Raw genomic sequence first — 22,095 nt, 5'->3', positions numbered from 1 at the left:
GTCGCCCAAACACATCATCTGCAACACAGCCTACTGACGCTTTCCACTAGCTGCTCGATAGGGGGACACATCGTGTGCAACAGTGGCAGCTGCAGATGGAGTGCTCGTACGACTGCGCTCTGTGGATGAGCTTTCGCTTCTGGAGGAGGTGGAGGAGGAGGAGGGTCGAACGCCTACAGCCAACTGTTTCCTATACCGTGGGCTAGGCAGCACTGTCCCACCACCGCTGTCCCCTGTGGACCCTGCATCCACCACATTAACCCAGTGCGCAGTGATGGACACGTAACGGCCCTGGCCATGCCGACTGGACCATGCATCAGTTGTGAGGTGCACCTTTCCGCTCACTGACTGCTTGAGTGCATGGACAATGCGGTCTTTCACATGATGGTGGAGGGCTGGGATGGCTTTGCGAGAGAAGAAGTGGCGACTGGGTAGGTCATAGCGTGGTACTGCATAGGCCATGAGTTCGCGGAAAGCTGTGCTTTCCACCAACCGAAAGGGCATCATCTCAAACGAGATTAGTTTGGCAATGTGGGCGTTCAAACCCAGTGTACGCGGATGAGAGACTGAGTACTTTCTTGACCTACTCATAGTGTCTGGGAGGGTGAGCTGGACTTGAGAGCTGCATATGGTGGAAGTAGCGGTGGACAGGGCGGACTGAGAGAGGGTTGATGATGGTGATGGAGTTGGTGTTCTTTCTGATGGCCTAGAATCAGTCTTTCGTTGATATAACAGTGGGATTCCCTGACTGCTGTGGCCTTGCAACGACACCTCAACATTTGTTGCTGTGCTAACCGGTGGGCTTACAGTGGGGGAAACAATGTAGCGTTGCTGACTACCTTCTTTGTGATCAGTTGCACATGTGGCACTTGAGGTTTGGTGTTGTGTCCACGCTTGCAAGTGCATGCTGGTTAAATGTCTAAGCATGCAACTGGTATTCAAATTTTTCAGATTTTTCCCTCGGCTAAAGGTCTTTGCGCACTTCTTACAGATAACCTTGGCCTGATCATGAGGATTTTGTTCAAAAAAGTGCCACACTGCACTCTTCCTACTTTGGCAGACATTTTGCGGCCTAGCACGCTGTGATCTTTTGACCCTCTGGACAAGCTGTCCAGCAACTCTTTTGATGTTTGGAACCTGTCTTTGGAGTGCTTCGGGCCTGCCAGATAACAGCTGTTGCGATGTCGATGTCTGCTGTGGATGCTCCTCATCTGAGCTATTGGAAGCAGCACCCTCTTCCCCCAATGGATGCCAATCTGGGTCAACAACTGGGTCATCCATCACCTCCTCTTCTATGTCATGTGCACCTTCCTCTGTGTCACCGTGTATGGTGGTATAGTGTGCGGGAAGGGGCACCTGAGTCTCATCAGGGTCAGAATCTGGCTCTGTACACTGCGAGGACAATGTAGTGCTCTGAGTGAATGTACCAGCAGAATCATCCATCAGCGGCTGTGCATCAGTGCACTCCATGTCAGATTCATCTTGGCCTGGGTAATTCACCATTTCACTTGATAATCCAGGCATGGTATGTGAAAACAGCTCCATGGAGTAATCAGTAGTATGGCCTGCGTCATCCTTCAATCTTGGTTGGGGTGAAGGACACAAGGAAAGGTGTGGTTCATGAACATGAGCCTCCAATGACGACTCAGTGCTTTTACTTTTTACAACTGAAGAAGAGGAGGCGATAGAGCTGGAGGCTGAGTCAGCAATGTAAGACAAAACTTTTTCCTGATGCTCTGGCTTTAAAAGCGGTTTGCCAACTCCTAGAAAACTAAGCGTTCGAGGCCTTATGTAGCCAGACGATGACGCAGGCTCAACACCTCCTACATTCGGTCCTATTTTGCTCTTGCCACTACCATCAGATCCACCACCAACACCATCATTACCAGCTGCCAACTCCCGCCCAATTCCATGGCCTCTTCCACCAGCCTTCCTCATTTTTGGTAGAAATGTAGACAAAATCCAACAAACTATATAGTATGTAAAAAAAGGTGTCTATAGGACAGGGGAGATTTTGAATTTCTGCACACACTTTTGGACACTGGACACTTTTGGATTGTGTGAGGCCCACTGATATCTGAGCGCTATGTGACAGGCTCGATGGCACAGCTGTGACCTAAGTGACTAGAGAATAAGTGAGATTTTGAATCTCTGCACACACTTTTGGACACTGGACACTTTTGGATTGTGTGAGGCCCACTGATATCTGAGCGCTATGTGACAGGCTCGATGGCACAGCTGTGACCTAAGTGACTAGAGAATAAGTGAGATTTTGAATCTCTGCACACACTTTTGGACACTGGACACTTTTGGATTGTGTGAGGCCCAATGAATATCTGAGCGCTATGTGACAAACTCGATGGCACAGCTGTGACCTAAGTGACTAGAGGATAAGTGAGAGTTTGAATCTCTGCACACACTTTTGGACACTGGACACTTTTGGATTGTGTGAGGCCCAATGAATATCTGAGCGCTATGTGACAAGCTCGATGGCACAGCTGTGACCTAAGTGACTAGAGAATAAGTGAGATTTTGAATCTCTGCACACACTTTTGGACACTGGACACTTTTGGATTGTGTGAGGCCCAATGAATATCTGAGCGCTATGTGACAAGCTCGATGGCACAGCTGTGACCTAAGTGACTAGAGGATAAGTGAGAGTTTGAATCTCTGCACACACTTTTGGACACTGGACACTTTTGGATTGTGTGAGGCCCAATGAATATCTGAGCGCTATGTGACAAGCTCGATGGCACAGCTGTGACGTAAGTGACTAGAGAATAAGTGAGATTTTGAATCTCTGCACACACTTTTGGACACTGGACACTTTTGGATTGTGTGAGGCCCAATGAATATCTGAGCGCTATGTGACAGGCTCGATGGCACAGCTGTGACCTAAGTGACTAGAGAATAAGTGAGATTTTGAATCTCTGCACACACTTTTGGACACTGGACACTTTTGGATTGTGTGAGGCCCACTGATATCTGAGCGCTATGTGACAGGCTCGATGGCACAGCTGTGACCTAAGTGACTAGAGAATAAGTGAGATTTTGAATCTCTGCACACACTTTTGGACACTGGACACTTTTGGATTGTATGAGGCCAAATGAATATCTGAGCGCTATGTGACAAACTCGATGGCACAGCTGTGACCTAAGTGACTAGAGGATAAGTGAGAGTTTGAATCTCTGCACACACTTTTGGACACTGGACACTTTTGGATTGTGTGAGGCCCAATGAATATCTGAGCGCTATGTGACAAGCTCGATGGCACAGCTGTGACCTAAGTGACTAGAGAATAAGTGAGATTTTGAATCTCTGCACACACTTTTGGACACTGGACACTTTTGGATTGTGTGAGGCCCAATGAATATCTGAGCGCTATGTGACAAGCTCGATGGCACAGCTGTGACCTAAGTGACTAGAGGATAAGTGAGAGTTTGAATCTCTGCACACACTTTTGGACACTGGACACTTTTGGATTGTGTGAGGCCCAATGAATATCTGAGCGCTATGTGACAAGCTCGATGGCACAGCTGTGACGTAAGTGACTAGAGAATAAGTGAGATTTTGAATCTCTGCACACACTTTTGGACACTGGACACTTTTGGATTGTGTGAGGCCCAATGAATATCTGAGAGCAATGTGACAGGCTCGATGGCACAGCTGTGACCAAAGTGACTAGAGAATAAGTGAGATTTTGAATATCTGCACACACTTTTGGACACTGGACACTTTTGGATTGTGTGAGGCCCAATGAATATCTGAGCGCTATGTGACAAGCTCGATGGCACAGCTGTGACCTAAGTGACTAGAGGATAAGTGAGAGTTTGAATCTCTGCACACACTTTTGGACACTGGACACTTTTGGATTGTGTGAGGCCCAATGAATATCTGAGCGCTATGTGACAAGCTCGATGGCACAGCTGTGACGTAAGTGACTAGAGAATAAGTGAGATTTTGAATCTCTGCACACACTTTTGGACACTGGACACTTTTGGATTGTGTGAGGCCCAATGAATATCTGAGCGCTATGTGACAGGCTCGATGGCACAGCTGTGACCTAAGTGACTAGAGAATAAGTGAGATTTTGAATCTCTGCACACACTTTTGGACACTGGACACTTTTGGATTGTGTGAGGCCCAATGAATATCTGAGCGCTATGTGACAGGCTCAATGGCACAGCTGTGACCTAAGTGACTAGAGAATAAGTGAGATTTTGAATCTCTGCACACACTTTTGGACACTGGACACTTTTGGATTGTGTGAGGCCCAATGAATATCTGAGCGCTATGTGACAAGCTCGATGGCACAGCTGTGACCTAAGTGACTAGAGGATAAGTGAGAGTTTGAATCTCTGCACACACTTTTGGACACTGGACACTTTTGGATTGTGTGAGGCCCAATGAATATCTGAGCGCTATGTGACAAGCTCGATGGCACAGCTGTGACCTAAGTGACTAGAGAATAAGTGAGATTTTGAATCTCTGCACACACTTTTGGACACTGGACACTTTTGGATTGTGTGAGGCCCAATGAATATCTGAGCGCTATGTGACAAGCTCGATGGCACAGCTGTGACCTAAGTGACTAGAGGATAAGTGAGAGTTTGAATCTCTGCACACACTTTTGGACACTGGACACTTTTGGATTGTGTGAGGCCCAATGAATATCTGAGCGCTATGTGACAAGCTCGATGGCACAGCTGTGACCTAAGTGACTAGAGGATAAGTGAGAGTTTGAATCTCTGCACACACTTTTGGACACTGGACACTTTTGGATTGTGTGAGGCCCAATGAATATCTGAGCGCTATGTGACAGGCTCGATGGCACAGCTGTGACGTAAGTGACTAGAGAATAAGTGAGATTTTGAATCTCTGCACACACTTTTGGACACTGGACACTTTTGGATTGTGTGAGGCCCAATGAATATCTGAGCGCTATGTGAAAAGCTCGATGGCACAGCTGTGACCTAAGTGACTAGAGAATAAGTGAGATTTTGAATCTCTGCACACACTTTTGGACACTGGACACTTTTGGATTGTGTGAGGCCCAATGAATATCTGAGCGCTATGTGACAAACTCGATGGCACAGCTGTGACCTAAGTGACTAGAGAATAAGTGAGATTTTGAATCTCTGCACACACTTTTGGACACTGGACACTTTTGGATTGTGTGAGGCCCAATGAATATCTGAGCGCTATGTGACAAGCTCGATGGCACAGCTGTGACCTAAGTGACTAGAGGATAAGTGAGAGTTTGAATCTCTGCACACACTTTTGGACACTGGACACTTTTGGATTGTGTGAGCCCCAATGAATATCTGAGCGCTATGTGACAAGCTCGATGGCACAGCTGTGACCTAAGTGACTAGAGAATAAGTGAGATTTTGAATCTCTGCACACACTTTTGGACACTGGACACTTTTGGATTGTGTGAGGCCCAATGAATATCTGAGCGCTATGTGACAGGCTCGATGGCACAGCTGTGACCTAAGTGACTAGAGGATAAGTGAGAGTTTGAATCTCTGCACACACTTTTGGACACTGGACACTTTTGGATTGTGTGAGGCCCAATGAATATCTGAGCGCTATGTGACAAGCTCGATGGCACAGCTGTGACCTAAGTGACTAGAGGATAAGTGAGAGTTTGAATCTCTGCACACACTTTTGGACACTGGACACTTTTGGATTGTGTGAGGCCCAATGAATATCTGAGCGCTATGTGACAAGCTCGATGGCACAGCTGTGACCTAAGTGACTAGAGAATAAGTGAGATTTTGAATCTCTGCACACACTTTTGGACACTGGACACTTTTGGATTGTGTGAGGCCCAATGAATATCTGAGCGCCATGTGACAGGCAAGATGGCACAGCTGTGACCTAAGTGACTAGAGAATAAGTGAGATTTTGAATCTCTGCACACACTTTTGGACACTGGACACTTTTGGATTGTGTGAGGCCCAATGAATATCTGAGCGCTATGTGACAAGCTCGATGGCACAGCTGTGACCTAAGTGACTAGAGGATAAGTGAGAGTTTGAATCTCTGCACACACTTTTGGACACTGGACACTTTTGGATTGTGTGAGGCCCAATGAATATCTGAGCACTATGTGACAAGCTCGATGGCACAGCTGTGACCTAAGTGACTAGAGAATAAGTGAGATTTTGAATCTCTGCACACACTTTTGGACACTGGACACTTTTGGATTGTGTGAGGCCCAATGAATATCTGAGCGCTATGTGACAAGCTCGATGGCACAGCTGTGACCTAAGTGACTAGAGGATAAGTGAGAGTTTGAATCTCTGCACACACTTTTGGACACTGGACACTTTTGGATTGTGTGAGGCCCAATGAATATCTGAGCGCTATGTGACAAGCTCGATGGCACAGCTGTGACCTAATTGACTAGAGGATAAGTGAGAGTTTGAATCTCTGCACACACTTTTGGACACTGGACACTTTTGGATTGTGTGAGGCCCAATGAATATCTGAGCGCTATGTGACAAGCTCGATGGCACAGCTGTGACCTAAGTGACTAGAGAATAAGTGAGATTTTGAATCTCTGCACACACTTTTGGACACTGGACACTTTTGGATTGTGTGAGGCCCAATGAATATCTGAGCGCTATGTGACAGGCTCGATGGCACAGCTGTGACCTAAGTGACTAGAGAATAAGTGAGATTTTGAATCTCTGCACACACTTTTGGACACTGGACACTTTTGGATTGTGTGAGGCCCAATGAATATCTGAGCGCTATGTGACAAGCTCGATGGCACAGCTGTGACCTAAGTGACTAGAGGATAAGTGAGAGTTTGAATCTCTGCACACACTTTTGGACACTGGACACTTTTGGATTGTGTGAGGCCCAATGAATATCTGAGCGCTATTTGACAAGCTCGATGGCACAGCTGTGACCTAAGTGACTAGAGGATAAGGGAGATTGGATTGCTTTTAAAAAAGCAGTTTGCGGAGCAGTGGGTAAACAGCAATGCCAGCCTGTCAGGAAGCCTTAAAAGGCAGCCCAACAACCAACACCACTGATACACCACTATATAGCCTCCCCTTGCACTGCACACAGTGACTGGTGTTTTGTGCAGGCCAAATTGCTATCAGCAGCAGAAGCAGTTTTTTTTTCTTCTCAGCGGGACAAAAAAAAAATTGGGATTGCTTTTAAAAAAGCAGTTTGAGGCCCAATGAATATCTGAGCGCTATGTGACAGGCTCGATGGCACAGCTGTGACCAAAGTGACTAGAGGATAAGGGAGATTGGATTGCTTTTAAAAAAGCAGTTTGCGGAGCAGTGGGTAAACAGCAATGCCAGCCTGTCAGGAAGCCTTAGAAGGCAGCCCAACAACCAACACCACTGATACACCACTATATAGCCTCCCCTTGCACTGCACACACAGTGACTGGTGTGTTGTGCAGGCCAAATCGCTAGCAGCAGAAGCAGTTTTTTGGTCTTCTTCCCTGCCTAACGCTCTCCCTACAGAATCAGCAGCAACCTCTCCCTATACTGAGATCGGCAGAAGTAAGATGGCGGTCGGCGTGCACGCCCTTTTATACCCCCTGTGACGCCCATCAAAGCAAGCCAATCACTTGCATGCCCTTCTGAAAGATGGTGGTGACCCGTGCCTATGTCATCACATTGCCCACAGTGTCCGTGGATACTGATTGGCTGAAAAAGAGCGCAAAACAAACTTTTGAAACGCGACTTTGGCGCGTAAGTCGCCGACCTCGTGGCCGACCTCATCCTAGGGTCGGGTTTCGTTTCATGAAACCCGACTTTGCCAAAAGTCGGCGACTTTTGAATTTTTTCGACCCGTTTCGCTCAACTCTAGTCTTGACAGCATGATTTGTTCTAGGTGGCATAAAATTACTTGGGTTTCTCAGGCCCAGGGTGTCGATTGTAATATTGGGTCCCCTATCACGGTCAGCTATTGTACCAAGCGTGTTTATGTTTAAGTTGAAATTATCCTCAAAATGTACTTTTGAGTCTGATGCTCCGATAAAAATGATGTAGATCATTTTCAAGTTCGAAATAATCCATCTGGGAGTAGAGCAAAAAGATAGGCCCATGTTAAAAACTCTTAGTTCAAGGGGGGAGAGGGAATAGTCAGATATATTAACTACCAAGTTTGGACTCCTACCTGTGATCGATGGGTCATGTGGCGGTCTGCTTCTCGTCTTCCTTGATCTCCTGGTCGGCGTGTGTTTGACCCTAAAAAAGACGGTCTCGTGGATTAGGTGCCACCAGTTTCACTGCTGGAACCTGGAGAGGAACCTCCGACAGGTGAGGAGCCCCCTGAGGGATAGCTCCCTCTGCCTGTGCGATGGTATCTCGGACGCTGTAGTCGGGGAAATCGGTCCTCCCATCTTTAGACTCTGTTTGTTAGATAGTCCTCTGTGTCCCTTTGAAATTTAGTACGTTTTCTTTCTTCCAATGTCCTTTGATGTGTAGACAAGATTTGAGGGTTGTAAATTCGGTGCTACTGAGAGTAGATGTAAGTTGAGTCTCAATACTTGCCACTTTTTCTTCAGTGTCCTTAATAGCTTCCTGAAGATACTCTATAGTCAGTAGGATGATGTCAAAGGAACATTTGTTGAGGATTTTTTTGAAATGTGGCACAATACTTCTCGTTGTTGGAAAATAGTGTTGGACGTAAGTTGCTGCGTAGGCCTCGTGGGATTTTTCCTTGCTTATGGTATTCTTCTAGTATTGCACAATGTAGGTCATAGGAGATAAGTTTTTTCTTTTCCTTTTCCCAGTCGTTTGTCTTGATGTCCTTGCTAGGTATATGGAGAAAACGTTTTCGCTTTTATCCTCGATAAAATGGTAGAACCTGTTGCGTCATCATTAGGGATGAGCTTTCCGATATTGAAATATCAGAAATCGGCCCGATATTTGCGATATCGGAATTCCGATTCCCGATTCCGATATTTTTTTCACATTGGAAATCGGAAATCCTAACCCTAACACCCTAAATCTCTAACCCTAACTATCCCTAACCCCTAACCCTTAACCATTACCACTATCCCTAACCCTAACTAACCCTAACCACTAACCCTAACCACTAATCCTTACCCTAACCCTACTAACCCTAAACCTAAACCCTAACCCCTAACCATAACCCTACTAATCCTAACCCCTAACCCTACTGACCCTAACCCCTAACCCTACTAACCATAACCACAACCCCTAACCCTAACCCTAATAACCTTAACCACTAAACCTACTAACCATAAGCACAACCGTAACCCTAACTAACCCTAACCCCTAACCCTTACCCTAGCCCTAACCCTACTAACCCTAACCATAACCCTAACTTATCCTAACCCCAAACCACTAACCCTAACCTCTAACCCTTACCCTAACCCTAGTAACCCTAAACCTAAACCCTAACCCCTAACCATAACCCTACTAATCCTAACCCCTAACCTTACTAACCATAACCCCTAACCCTACTAACCATAACCATAACCCCTAACCCTAACCCTAATAACCCTAACCCCTAACCCTAACCCTAGTAACCATAAGCATAACCTTAACCCTAACTAACCCTAACCCCTAACCCTTACCCTAACCCTACTAACCACAACCTTAACTAACCCCTAACCACTAACCCTAACCTCCAACCCTTACCCTAACCCTACTAACCCTAAACCTAAACCCTAACCCCTAACCATAACCCTACTAACCCTAAACCTAACACCTAACCATAACCCTACTAATCATAACCCTTAACCCTAACCCTACTAACCCTAACCCTACTAACCATAACCCTAACCCTAATAACCCTAACCCCTAACCCTAACCCAAACTAACCAAAAGCATTACCCTAAACCTAACTAACCCTAACCCCTAACCCTTACCCTAACCCGAACCCTACTAACCCTAACCATAACCCTAACTAACCTTAACTCCTAACCTTAACCCTACTAACCCTAACCCCTAACCCTTACCCTAACCCTACTAACCCTAAACCTAAACCCTAACCCCTAACCATAACCCTACTAATCCTAACCCCTAACCCTACTAACCCTAACCCCTATCCCTACTAACCACAACCATGACCCCTAACCCTAATAACCCTAACCCTACTAACCATAAGCATTACCCTAACCAACCCTAACCCCAAACCCTTACCCTAACCCTACTAACACTAACCATAACCCTAACTAACCCTAACCCCTAACCATAACCCCTAACCCTTACCCTAACCCTTACCCTACTAACCATAAACCCTAACCCTACCCCAACTAATCCTAACCCAAAGAAAAAACACCGCTGTTAAGAAGATGGCGACCAGTTCTCCTGCTACAGCTTTCGCTCTGTGCATTTTTCTAGCGATTTTTTTGCTCCTCTGCCTCTGCAAACTCCTTCCCCATCATCCTGAGGTATTTCCCCTCCATTTAATCCATTATATACCACTGTAGTGGTTATTTTATAATTCCGATTTTTTTCTCTCATTGACTTGCATTGATATCGGAACATGATGAACATGATGAAAAACAGGAGAAACAATGGAGTCCAAAAACTGTATAATTAGAATCAATTTTTTATTTATATAAAAAAAGGCACATAAAGGGAACAAGGCAGTTTTAAGATATAATTAAGTGAGGCATACAATAAATAGGTAACCCAGAACCATAGAAAAACAGGTCAGCACTATTAATGGTCAAAAGGATCACCAAATAGACAGCCCTGCTATAGTATGAGTAAGTCAAAAGCTGTTTTGTTGATACGAGCAAATTGTGCATATGTGAATAATAAATAGTAAATTAGATTCATAGATATTATATCAATTATTGCACACGGCCCTAATGTTATGACTCAAAAATGTCATGCTGCAGCAGTTGAAAATAGATTCCATACAATTTAGAACAGCAGCAAAAAGACAGGTGCAAATCTAAATGTCTATGGGGATGACCAAATCAAAAATTAAGTGCATGAGGGCATGAAGGTATATATATATTGAGGCTTATCATGCACCAAAAAAGGGGCAGAGCTGGTCGTCAGATTGTATACTGAATTATATGTTGCCCAAATAAGGCTATCTCTTTATATAAATAAGAGAAAATATGTGTAGCAAGTAACTGCACTAATAACTTCCAAATGATGGACACATGTCTAGTGACCTATGTAGGTCCCGTCATAGCAGGAATAGCCACACAAAAAGAGACGACCGCTAGAGTCAATGTGTATAGCATACAATCAAATATGAAGCAATATGCATGATATTACTGGAACAATGGCGGTGCCTGAAAGATACATATTAATTGAAGCCAAAATTATGAATGAGAAGCAACTCAAATAATCAAAAATAACATACCCATTATGGCACTGTATGGTAAATGTGCTGACTTGGGACCCAACGCACGTTTCGCGGCTAATGTGCCGCTTCCTCAGGGGGCGTGGCTTTAGATGGTGTGTATACCAATTTAAATACACACCCAATGTAGTCATCTGATCAAGTGGCACCAATGGCATATAAAAAGTATACACATGCGCTGTACCGCTAAGGGGAGGAGAAAGTTCCACCGCCACCACCCTCAAGGACGCGTCGGCGGTGCCAGAAAGCAGAGCCGCTGGGCTAGACGCTTGCCATGTAACTGAGCTGCGTCACCAAGGGGCGACCGGCGCCAAAGTCGCACCAAGGCAATGCAGGAGTCAGGAGACACGCAGATGTCTCTGGGGAACGGCCGGCGCCAGGCCACCCCAGCTGACATCATGAACGCGCCGAGGGGGCAGCGGAGGAGGAACTAAAACCACCACAATAGCATACATGCATGGCAAAAAATTACCATTAGGCAGCAATATAATAATAAGTGCACATAGAAATATACATATTAATCCATACTAACCATACATATAACACACCTGGGTGCAGAAAAAACTTTCTATTAATCATCAGGAGGATGACCATCTATAATCATATATAAAGCACCCAGTATGAAGAAAAAAAATAATATAGATAAACATAATGATTATAAATTTGCACCTATAAATAAGCATATATTAATTGCCAAATCATATTTCATAAAGCGCATATGGTAAGATATACAGCATCAAGTATAGACATGAAAATGATTGTAGACATAGACAGAAGACAAATAAAATAAATGGATACATCCTGCATTCCAAAAAGAAATAACAGATGCAGGGTCCATATGTTTTTCAGCCTTTCCATCTTGCTAGTTGATCACCATGATGCGAAGGTACAGAGATAATAGTGTAAAGATGACAATATTGGGGATACCTGAGAACAAGGTGTACAAAAACAAATTAAAATACAATAAAAACACAAGTATTTAAAAACACAAGGTGAAGAGACCGAGGCAGGTCAGAAAAAACCTAAACTGCTAGAATCATAAAAAAGACGCAAAACCCAATGTTTCATTGAGACCATGTGGTGTCATGGTTCCAAGAACCATGATCCACCTGCACTCCTTCTGAGCAAGGAGGCGCTTAATATCTCCTCCACGTATCCCACTTCTCACATGTTGAATCCCCCTGACTAAAAATGTTGTAGGATCACAATTGTGTACAGCCTTATAATGTCATTTTCAACAAACTTTATTGAATTTTAAATATTAACAGTAATATTGTGTCATCATCATATTACAGTAGGTTACAATATAACAGTAATAGATCGTTTCAAAATAACCAGTAGGGCTATCTTAAAAAAATTAAGTATTTAAACTGACTAACAGTAATATATTTATATATACTGACATCCAATGAGATATAGTAATACACTAACAGTAATATAAATTTCACAATACTGTATCCATTAGAGAGGATATATTTGTACAATCAAGTTTTAAATTTGTTATATTATTTTGTTAGTTATACCATGGAAGGAGAACAAACAGAGTTCAAGACATATTTCTACCAGAGGCAAAATCCGCCCAAGATCTCCACCATCTTTTGTCAAATTTTACAAAATAGTCGTTTGCCAAAGCATGACTTTTCTCATACGAGTAATGCAGAGACATTTTGTCCAAAATGTCGCTCACCTTAGGAATTGCATTTTCATTCCAAAAAGACGCATTGGCGTTTTTAGTTATCAAAAACAACCTTATAATGTCGAGGTATCGTTTTTAGTTGGGTGAAGTCAGAGACCATTTTGGCCGCAAGTATATCACGGACATGCTCCCTTGTCCGAATTTTTAACTGGCAACTAGTAAGCCCTACATATATTTTCCCACATCCACAGGTGGCATAATAAATCACCTGTGAGGTGTTGCAAGTTATATAATGCTGTATGGAGAAATTTTATTTACCGTCTGCCGATTGGAAAGTTGATATACGTAAGATATTCTTACAGGCCACACAGTCTTCACAGGGGAAACATCCAAGTGGAGGGCCACAGGAGTTCGAATGGTCTTTTTATTGTAGGAATATAATGAGAGTGGACATGGATGTCACCCAAATTTGGGCTCCTACGATATGTCATAGAGGGACGTTCAGATACAAATTTAGTTAGTGAGGGCTCCATTTTGAGGATGTTCCAATGTTTGTTAAGGACATCTCTCATACTATCCCACTCTCCATTGAAAGTAGAAATAAATCAAGTTATTCCGTGTTGTCCTTTTGTGTTATTATTGGAGGTGGAATGTAGTAAAGCTATTCTGTTGGCTTTTCTTGCCCTATTGTATCCTTTTTTGATACAGCGTTGACTGTAGCCCCGTATTGAGAAGCGTTCTCTGAGGTCTTCCGCTTGTTGCTGAAACCTAGCATCTGATGAGCAGATTCTCCTAATACGTAGAAATTGGCTAATAGGGATGGCCCTAATCGTTGCTCACTAATGGCAAGATTGGGCATGGAGAAGGGAATTAACCGAGGTGGGCTTCCTGTAGACATCAGTTTGTACTTTCAGCTGCTGATCGACTTGTATTTTGAAGTCCAAGAAGTCCACCATCTATAGATTTAAGTTAACTTGATGTTAAACCTATTCTGATTGAAACTCTCCATAAACTCCTGAAGTTGGCTAGATGATCCCTGCCAAACCACAAGCAAGTCATCGATGTACCTTATCCAGCACTGCACATGGTCCGCCGCCCGCCTGCCCTCTCCAGCAAAAACCTCCCGCTCCCAGAAACGTTAATTTTTGCCTGTCAGTTCACCTATCACCTCTAATAAACAATTCACTTGAAGCAAACCTCTTCAACCTCTATCAGTGCAGTGATTATATATTCTACTATTTATGGGACCACTGGCTCTGTTCACTAGCACCATCATATCCACAAGAGTCGAGTTCTAGCCTTCTGCTCTTCTACCAGCTGAGGTTGGCAACCTAAACACAAAACGAGATTGGCGCCCCCGCTCCTCGGCGGCTGACCCTAGTTCTCCTAGATGTCAGTAAGTTGGTCAGCCATATAGTCACCCATTTATCCAAACAACAAAAGCAGTATATAGAGGTAGCCATTCGAGGACTGATATTGAGGTAAGCAATAGAAAGCAAGTGCAAAAATGGGTGAAATAGTAACACACTAATAAAGTAACAAGTGCAAACACTTAGTACCTCACTGTACTGTTCCCCGTTACTGTATAGCCTTCTTGACAGCAGAGGTTGACACCCTACTGGTCAGCAGAATAGTGCCCCCGCACCACGACGGCTCTCCCTTGGTGTCCCTGATCTCACTATAATCTTGGCCATAAGGCAATTAACATCCAAAGAAAATGCCCAAAAGATAGATAAAAATTGTGATTGCACACATGATATACACTAAACACATTTTGATAACAGCAAGCTTAAAAGGTACTTACGATTTGATGATATTCAAGAAACCTCGTGTTTTACCATATTGGATCATCAGGAGGATAGATGTGGGGATGCTGCATGGTAGGCACCCATGTCCATTCTAAATATAGATAACCCAATCAACAGGAAGATACCAATTTCCTCCTTGTGCTAGAAGTATATGTCAATATTCCTCAAAATGGAGCCGAGTGCTGTCTCCTAATCATGAACATGGATGACATTTGACCTCTAGATTTTTAGAAGGTTGGCGTCATTTAAAATCATACATGCTTATTGGTAGAAGGCTAAAATATAACTACCTTCAATGATGAAAGAACAGGAAGTCATTTCACGCCATTACCGCATGCGTTCCACCTGGAACGCATTTATATTTCCTGTCTCCGGAGGCCTTTACCGTGCGCATGTCGGGAAGGTGTAAAGACAAAACCGGAAGATCACTCATATGCACCCGTGCGTGCATTCCACCTGGAGCGCATATACATTTCCTGTCTCCGAATAACCTTGCAATGAGCAGGTCCGGAAGACGCGCAGCTCTTAACAATACAGACAGAAATGAGTCATACAAATGGGCATAGTGCGTTTTGACCTTGGAATGCAAACCTGTGTCATTGATAGGAGCGGACCAAGGGTCACATGATAACATTAGTTGATACTCTCCGTGACACTTGCCATCTCATAAATGTGTAATATATATAAATATTATTTAGAGGGACAAGGACAATAGTATAAATAGAAATCGCATATAAAAATGATGGTGCTCACAATGATTTGTGACCCCAATGTTTATCATGGGGATTATAACTAAGTGTCTCCTCAACCTTCCCTCCGGTTTTCCGGTCGGGTTTATGCATTTTTGTATTTTGCATACCTATTTCATGGATATCTAAATAAAATGTTTTGGATTTTACCCTTTTGAGCTGGACCGTCTTTTCCATATGTTGTCTACTGCCTGACAGAGCTGTGGCCCATGCTTGAAAGCAACATGGAAGTACAAAGGGTGAGCTGAACACTTTTTTTTCTCTTGCATGGATTATAACTAAGCATGACAAGAAAAATAAGAGTCCCTGAATACATAATATAATCAAGGCTAACCAGATGAACTTATAAAAAACACACATATGACAAGTTCTCATTGAGACCAACTGGTGTCCTTGAATCTAACCGATGGTTCCATGCACATTCTTTCTGGAGAAGCAAGCTTTCAAACTTTCCCCCCTGGGGTTCTGTTTAACAACTTCAATAACAGTAAATAAAATCTTCACAACATTGCCGTGGTGTATCTCACTAATGTATCTGGCTATGGGGTATCACATTTGTGCTTATATCCCCAATGTGCTTCCGCACTCTTCTTCTGAACTCCTTTATTGTCTTACCCACATAGTCCTTTGGGCAATTACAAGTTGCCACATTTATGAGTATAATGGTTTTACAAATAGAGAATTCCCAGAGGAAGAATTGTTTTCCATTGGAAGAGCTCACCACACATTTACAGGACTTCATATATTTACAATTTACACACTTGCCACACTTAAAGAAACCACAGGTTTTATGATCCAGCCAGGTACCCGCCAGGCCCAATCTACTAAAGAAACTGTGAATCAAATTATCCTTAAGGGACTGCCCCTTTCTGAAGGTTATCATTGGTCGAGATCCTACAATCTCTGTCAAATCAGGGTCAGCTGTCAAAATATCCCAATGCTTGTTGAGAATCCCCAACACGCTCTTATTTTGACAGCCAAACGTGCCGATGATCCTTGTTATATCTGAGTTATCGGTTACTAGTAGTGGGAATGTGGACAGAGCAGGAGACCTTGCCGGACACACATCAGGTGATCAACTGACGTGACTGAGCCCCAGTAACACAGGAACAAGTGTGGATTGTGCAGACGCCACTTCAGAGCAGCAACTGGCGGGGTTGGAGGCCAGGGGAAATACTAGAGACAGTGGAGCCAGAGGCCATAGTGGAGCACGGTTGCAATCAGTAGTAGTCTACAACCTATATAAAACTTGCTGCAAGCTGGCCTCCGCCTGCTGCATGATTGATCCTGGGCTTCAACACAACCAGTTGTCGCTCGGAAATGCTGTCCGCACAGAGAAAAACACTAGCTCCTGTGTTAGTGGGGTTCAGTAACGTCTGCTGTTCCCCTGCTGTGTGGACGGCAATATCTCCTGCTGCCACCATATTCAAAACACATCAGGCCTCAGCCTGCTCCATGCTTGATCCTGGGCTCCAACAACGACAGTTGGTTTTCAGAAGTGCCGTCTTCACAGAGAAAAACACACTAGCTCCTGTGTTAGTGGGGTTCAGTAACGTCAGCTGTTCCCCTGCTGTGTGGACGACAAAGTCTCCTGCTGCCTCCACATTCAAAAACCATCAGGCCTCTGCCTGCTCAATGCTTGATCCTGGGCTCCAACAACGCCAGTTGGTGTTCAGAAGTGCCGTCTTCACAGAGAAAAACACACTAGCTCCTGTGTTCGTGGGGTTCAGTAACATCAGCTGTTCCCCTGCTGTGTGGAGAAAGTCTCCTGCTGCCTCCACATTCAAAAACCATCAGGCCTCTGCCTGCTCCATGCCTGATCCTGGGCTCCAACAATGCCATTTGGTGTTCAGAAGTGCCGTCTTCACAGAGAAAAACACACTAGCTCCTGTGTTAGTGGGGTTCAGTAACGTCAGCTGTTCCCCTGCTGTGTGGACGACAAAGTCTCCTGTTGCCTACACATTCAAAAACCATCGGGCCTCTGCCTGCTCCATGCTTGATCCTGGGCTCCAACAACGCCAGTTGGTGTTCAGACGTGCCGTCTTCACAGAGAAAAACACACTAGCTCCTGTGTTAGTGGGGTTCAGTAACGTCAGCTGTTCCCCTGCTGTGTGGACGACAAAGTCTCCTGTTGCCTCCATATTCAAAAAACCATCAGGCGTCTGCCTGCTCCATGCTTGATCCTGGGCTCCAACAACACCAGTTGATGTTCAGAAGTGCCGTCTTCACAGAGAAAAACAATAGCTCCTGTGTTAGTGGGGTTCAGTAACAACAGCTATTCCCCTGCTGTGTGGACGACAAAGTCTCCTGCTGCCTCCACATTCAAAAACCATCAGGCCTCTGCCTGCTCCATGCTTGATCCTGGGCTCCAACAACGCCAGTTGGTGTTCAGAAGTGCCATCTTCACAGAGAAAAACACTAGCTCCTGTGTTAGTGGGGTTCAGTAACGTCAGCTGTTCCACTGCTGTGTGGACGGCAATGTCTCCTGCTGCCTCCACATTCAAAAACCATCAGGTCTCTGCCTGCTTCATGCTTGATCCTGGTCTCCAACAACGCCAGTTGGTGTTCAGAAGTGCCGTCTTCACAGAGAAAAACATACTAGCTCCTTGTGTTAGTGGGGTTCAGTAACGTCAGCTGTTCCCCTGCTGTGTGGATGGCAAAGTCTCCTGCTGCCTACACAGTCACACTACTACTGATTTTTAACCATGCTCCACTTAGGCCTCTGGCTCCACTGTCTCTAGTATTTCCCCTGGCCTCCAACCCCGCCAGTTGCTGCTCTGAAGTGGCGTCTGCAAAATTACTAGTAGTGGGAATGGGGACAGAGCAGGAGACCTTGCCGGACACACATCAGGGGATCAACTGACGTGACTGAGCCCCAGTAACTCAGGAACAAGTGTGGATTGTGCAGACGCCACTTCAGAGCAGCAACTGGCGAGGTTGCCGGCCAGGGGAAATACTAGAGACAGTAGAGCCAGAGGCCTAAGTGGAGCACGGTTACAATCAATAGTAGTGTACAACCGATATAAAACTTGCTTCAAGTAGGCCTCAGCCTGCTGCATGATTGACCCTGGGCTCCAACATCGCCAGTTGCTGCTCAGAAGTGTCTTTGGCACGGGTACTCCCTCCTGCCCAGCCTGGTTCAGGCACGCCTGCTGCTTCCGGGTAGTGTCAACGTCACTTTGCCACCAATACGTTGTCCTGCCATGTTGCGGTCGGGTTTGCCGAGTCTATTGACCAAGGTTATTAGGGAACTAGGGGGTCTGCAATACTAAGACAGGTTATTACACTTGGGGTTATTTAGTTTGGAGAATCGAAGGCTTAAGGGTGATCTTATTACAATGTATAAATATATGCGGGGACAATACCAAGACCTTTCTAATGATCTTTTTACTCTTAGACCTGTGACGGGGACAAGGGGGCACCCTCTACGTCAGGAGGAAAGAAGGCTTAAGCATAGTCACAGACGCGGATTCTTTACTGTAAGAGCAGTGAGACTATGGAACTCTCTGCCATATGATGTTGTAATGAGTGATTCCCTACTAAAATTTAAGAAGGGACTGGATGCCTTTCTTGAAAAGTATAATATTACAGGGTATATACACTAGTTTCCTTAATATTGCGTTGATCCAGGGAGCTAGTCTGATTGCCGCATGTGGAGTCGGGAAGGAATTTTTTTCCCCAATGTGAAGCTTACTGTTTGCCACATGGGTTTTTTTTGCCTTCCTCTGGATCAACATGTTAGGGCAAGTTAGGATAGGATATGGGTTGAATTAGATGGACTTAAAGTCTCCCTTCAACCTTAATAACTATGTAACTATGGTGCCTGCAGTTTAGGTGATTCCTATGTGGGCTGCGGGTTCTGGTAATAAAGGCTGGTTCCGTATTGCCAATAGGACAAGCACCCCCTGTAGGACTGTGGGTTTCAGTAATTGCGGCCAGCTCACGGTCTTGCAACATTGTTTTTCAGGGGTAGCTTCTGCTACCCATCTGGGTTCCAGTACCGTCAGCTGGTTATCGGCAGTGCCTTTGGCCTAGGTGCCTCCTTCTCGGTATCCGTGTTCCTGCAATGTCTGCTGGTCCTTGGTAGTGCTTTGTAGCACAGGTATCTCCTGCTTAGTAACCGTGTTCCAGCACCGTCAGCTGGTCCACGGTTGTGCCATTGGCTCTTGTTCCTTATGCTGCCCATCTGGGTACCAGCACCGTCAGCTGGTTCTCGGTAGTTCCATTGACTCTTGTAGCTTCTGCTACCCATCCGGGTTCCAGCACCGTCAGCTGGTCCTCGGAAATGTCTTTGGCTCGGGTACTCCCTCCTGCCCAACCTGGTTCCAGCACGCCTGCTGTTTCCGGGTAGTGTCAACGTCACTTTGCCACCAAAACGTTGTCCAGTCGTTTTGCGGTCGGGTTAGCCGAGTCTATGGTGCCTGCAGTTTTGGTGCTTCCTATGAGGGCTGCGGGTTCTGGTAATAAAGGCTGGTTCCGTATTGCCAATAGGAAAAGCACCCCCTGTAGGACTGTGGGTTTTGGTAGCTGCGGCCAGCTCGCAGCCTTGTAACATTGTTTTTCAGGGGTAGCTTCTGCTGCCCATCCGGGTTCCAGTACCGTCAGCTGGTTCTCGGCAGTGCCTTTGGCCTAGGTGCCTCCTTCTTGGTATCTGGGTTCCAGCAGTGTCTGCTGGTCCTTGGTAGTGCTTTCTAGCACAGGTACCTCCTGCTTAGTAACCGTGTTCCAGCACCGTCAGCTGGTCCACTGTTGTGCCATTGGCTCTTGTTCCTTCTGATGCCACTCCGGGTTCCAGCACCGTCAGCTGGTCCTCGTTAGTTCCATTTGCTCTTGTTCCTTCTGCTACCCATCCGGGTTCCAGTATCGTCAGCTGGTTCTCGGCAGTGCCTTTGGCCTAGGTGCCTCCTTCTCGGTATCCGAGTTCCAGCAACGTCTGCTGGTCCTTGGTAGTGCTTTCTAGCACAGGTACCTCCTGCTTAGTAACCGTGTTCCAGCATCGTCAGCTGGTCCACGGTTGTGCCATTGGCTCTTGTTCCTTCTGCTGCCCATCCCGATTCCAGTACCATCAGCTGGTTCTCGGCAGTTCCTGTGCCTTCTTGTACCTTCTGCTACTTTTCAAAGTTCACGCTTGTGGAAATGATCTTTGGTTCTCACTCTGGATCTCCCTGACGATGACCCTGAAGACGATGACCCTGAAGACCACACCGAAGAAGACCAAAAAGATGACCCTGAAAAAGATGACCAAGAGGACAAGTAACATGAAGACAACCACCAAGATGCAGAACAACAAAGCAGAAGAACAAAAAGCATAAGGACCAAAAGCAGAAGAACATTAAGCATAATACTAAAAATCAGAGCAAAAGATATTATCTAATTTGTAAGCAGAAGAAGACTAAGCAGTGTATGGGGGTGAGTCCGTTCCTCCTCGTAGTGCCCCTGGAAAATGCCTGCTGCTGCAGGCCAAACTGAACGCGTACAAATCCTGTTGTAAATCTTTTGTGACAGACAGAACGGAAGGTGTAATCTTCAAACTTTTATAGATAACAACTACAGGAATGCCTGTCACAAATAAGAATATGATGAAGAAGATGAATAGGAAGATGAATAAGAAGAATATGAAGAATGTACAAAAAAAGAATAATAGGAAGAAGATGAAGAATGTAAAAAAAAAAGAATAATAGGAAGAAGGTGAAGAAGATGAATAAGGTGAAGAAGAAGTTGAAAAAAAAGATGCTGCTGCTGAGGATGATGAAGGAGAAAGTGTTGGAGAAGTAAAAAAGAAGGCGAAGAGCATGGAAGTAGTGAAACATACATATCTAACAAAATATACAAAAGGTTAATATAGTCAATATCTTTGTAACTCCGAACATCTTTAAAAAAAATAATATTCCTGCTATTCCATTTGATTGGGCTAAACCTCTATGCCTTTAATGTCTCCTCCACCTCCACAATACATTCTACATGATTCTTAGTTGTTTTTCTTCATGTAGAATTAACCTACAAGGAAAGAAAGGTTTTTTTTATTCCGATATTTCTGTTCCATTGACTTGAATGGGACTTCCGGGATCGGAATCGGCGATACCCGATACTTTTTGATATCGGCAGATCCAATCCGATCTGATATTTTTCAATATCGGGTGGTATTGCTCAGCACTACTCACAAGTCATTCTTCTTTGACTATTGGACCTCTAAACTGGACACGTGGCCTGAATTGGCACACTATGCCTTACAGGAGCTCGCTTGCCCTGCTGCTAGTGTGTTATCTGAATGAGACTTCAGTGCTGCTGGATCAATCCCGACAGAAAAAAGGACCCGTCTGTCGACCCAAAATGTTGGTGATCTAACCTTCATTAAAATGAACCATGCGTAGGTTTCAAAGGATTTTGTTCCACCTTCCCCTGATGACACATAGGTTGCCAGAAAACTGCCTCGCTTTTGTCCTCCTCTTCCTCGGACTTGCCCAATTCCGCCATTTGCAGCAGCTGAATGTCCAGCCTACACATCAACATATGCCATTTTTTAAACCTCCCTAACTGGCTGCCCCCCAAGGGCTGGGGTCAACA

At 44.9% G+C, this 22,095-nt stretch overlaps 1 long non-coding RNA gene across 1 annotated transcript; it reads right to left on the bottom strand.

Annotated features, from left to right (window-relative positions):
- Positions 1-10,546: 10,546 nt before the first annotated feature.
- Positions 10,547-15,301, bottom strand: LOC141088752 (uncharacterized). The gene is made up of 3 exons (XR_012232046.1): positions 15,073-15,301; positions 14,779-14,971; positions 10,547-12,265 (listed from the first exon to the last, which is right to left on the bottom strand). It is a non-coding gene; the product is annotated as an uncharacterized lncRNA (long non-coding RNA).
- Positions 15,302-22,095: the final 6,794 nt, after the last annotated feature.

This window comes from Dendrobates tinctorius, unplaced genomic scaffold, assembly GCF_039654945.1.
Source record: "Dendrobates tinctorius isolate UK_male_01 unplaced genomic scaffold, ASM3965494v1 ptg000040l, whole genome shotgun sequence".
Classification (NCBI taxonomy): domain Eukaryota; kingdom Metazoa; phylum Chordata; class Amphibia; order Anura; family Dendrobatidae; genus Dendrobates; species Dendrobates tinctorius.
The sequence above is the reverse complement of the archived record's forward strand: the minus strand, read 5'-3'. Positions and strand labels throughout refer to the sequence as shown.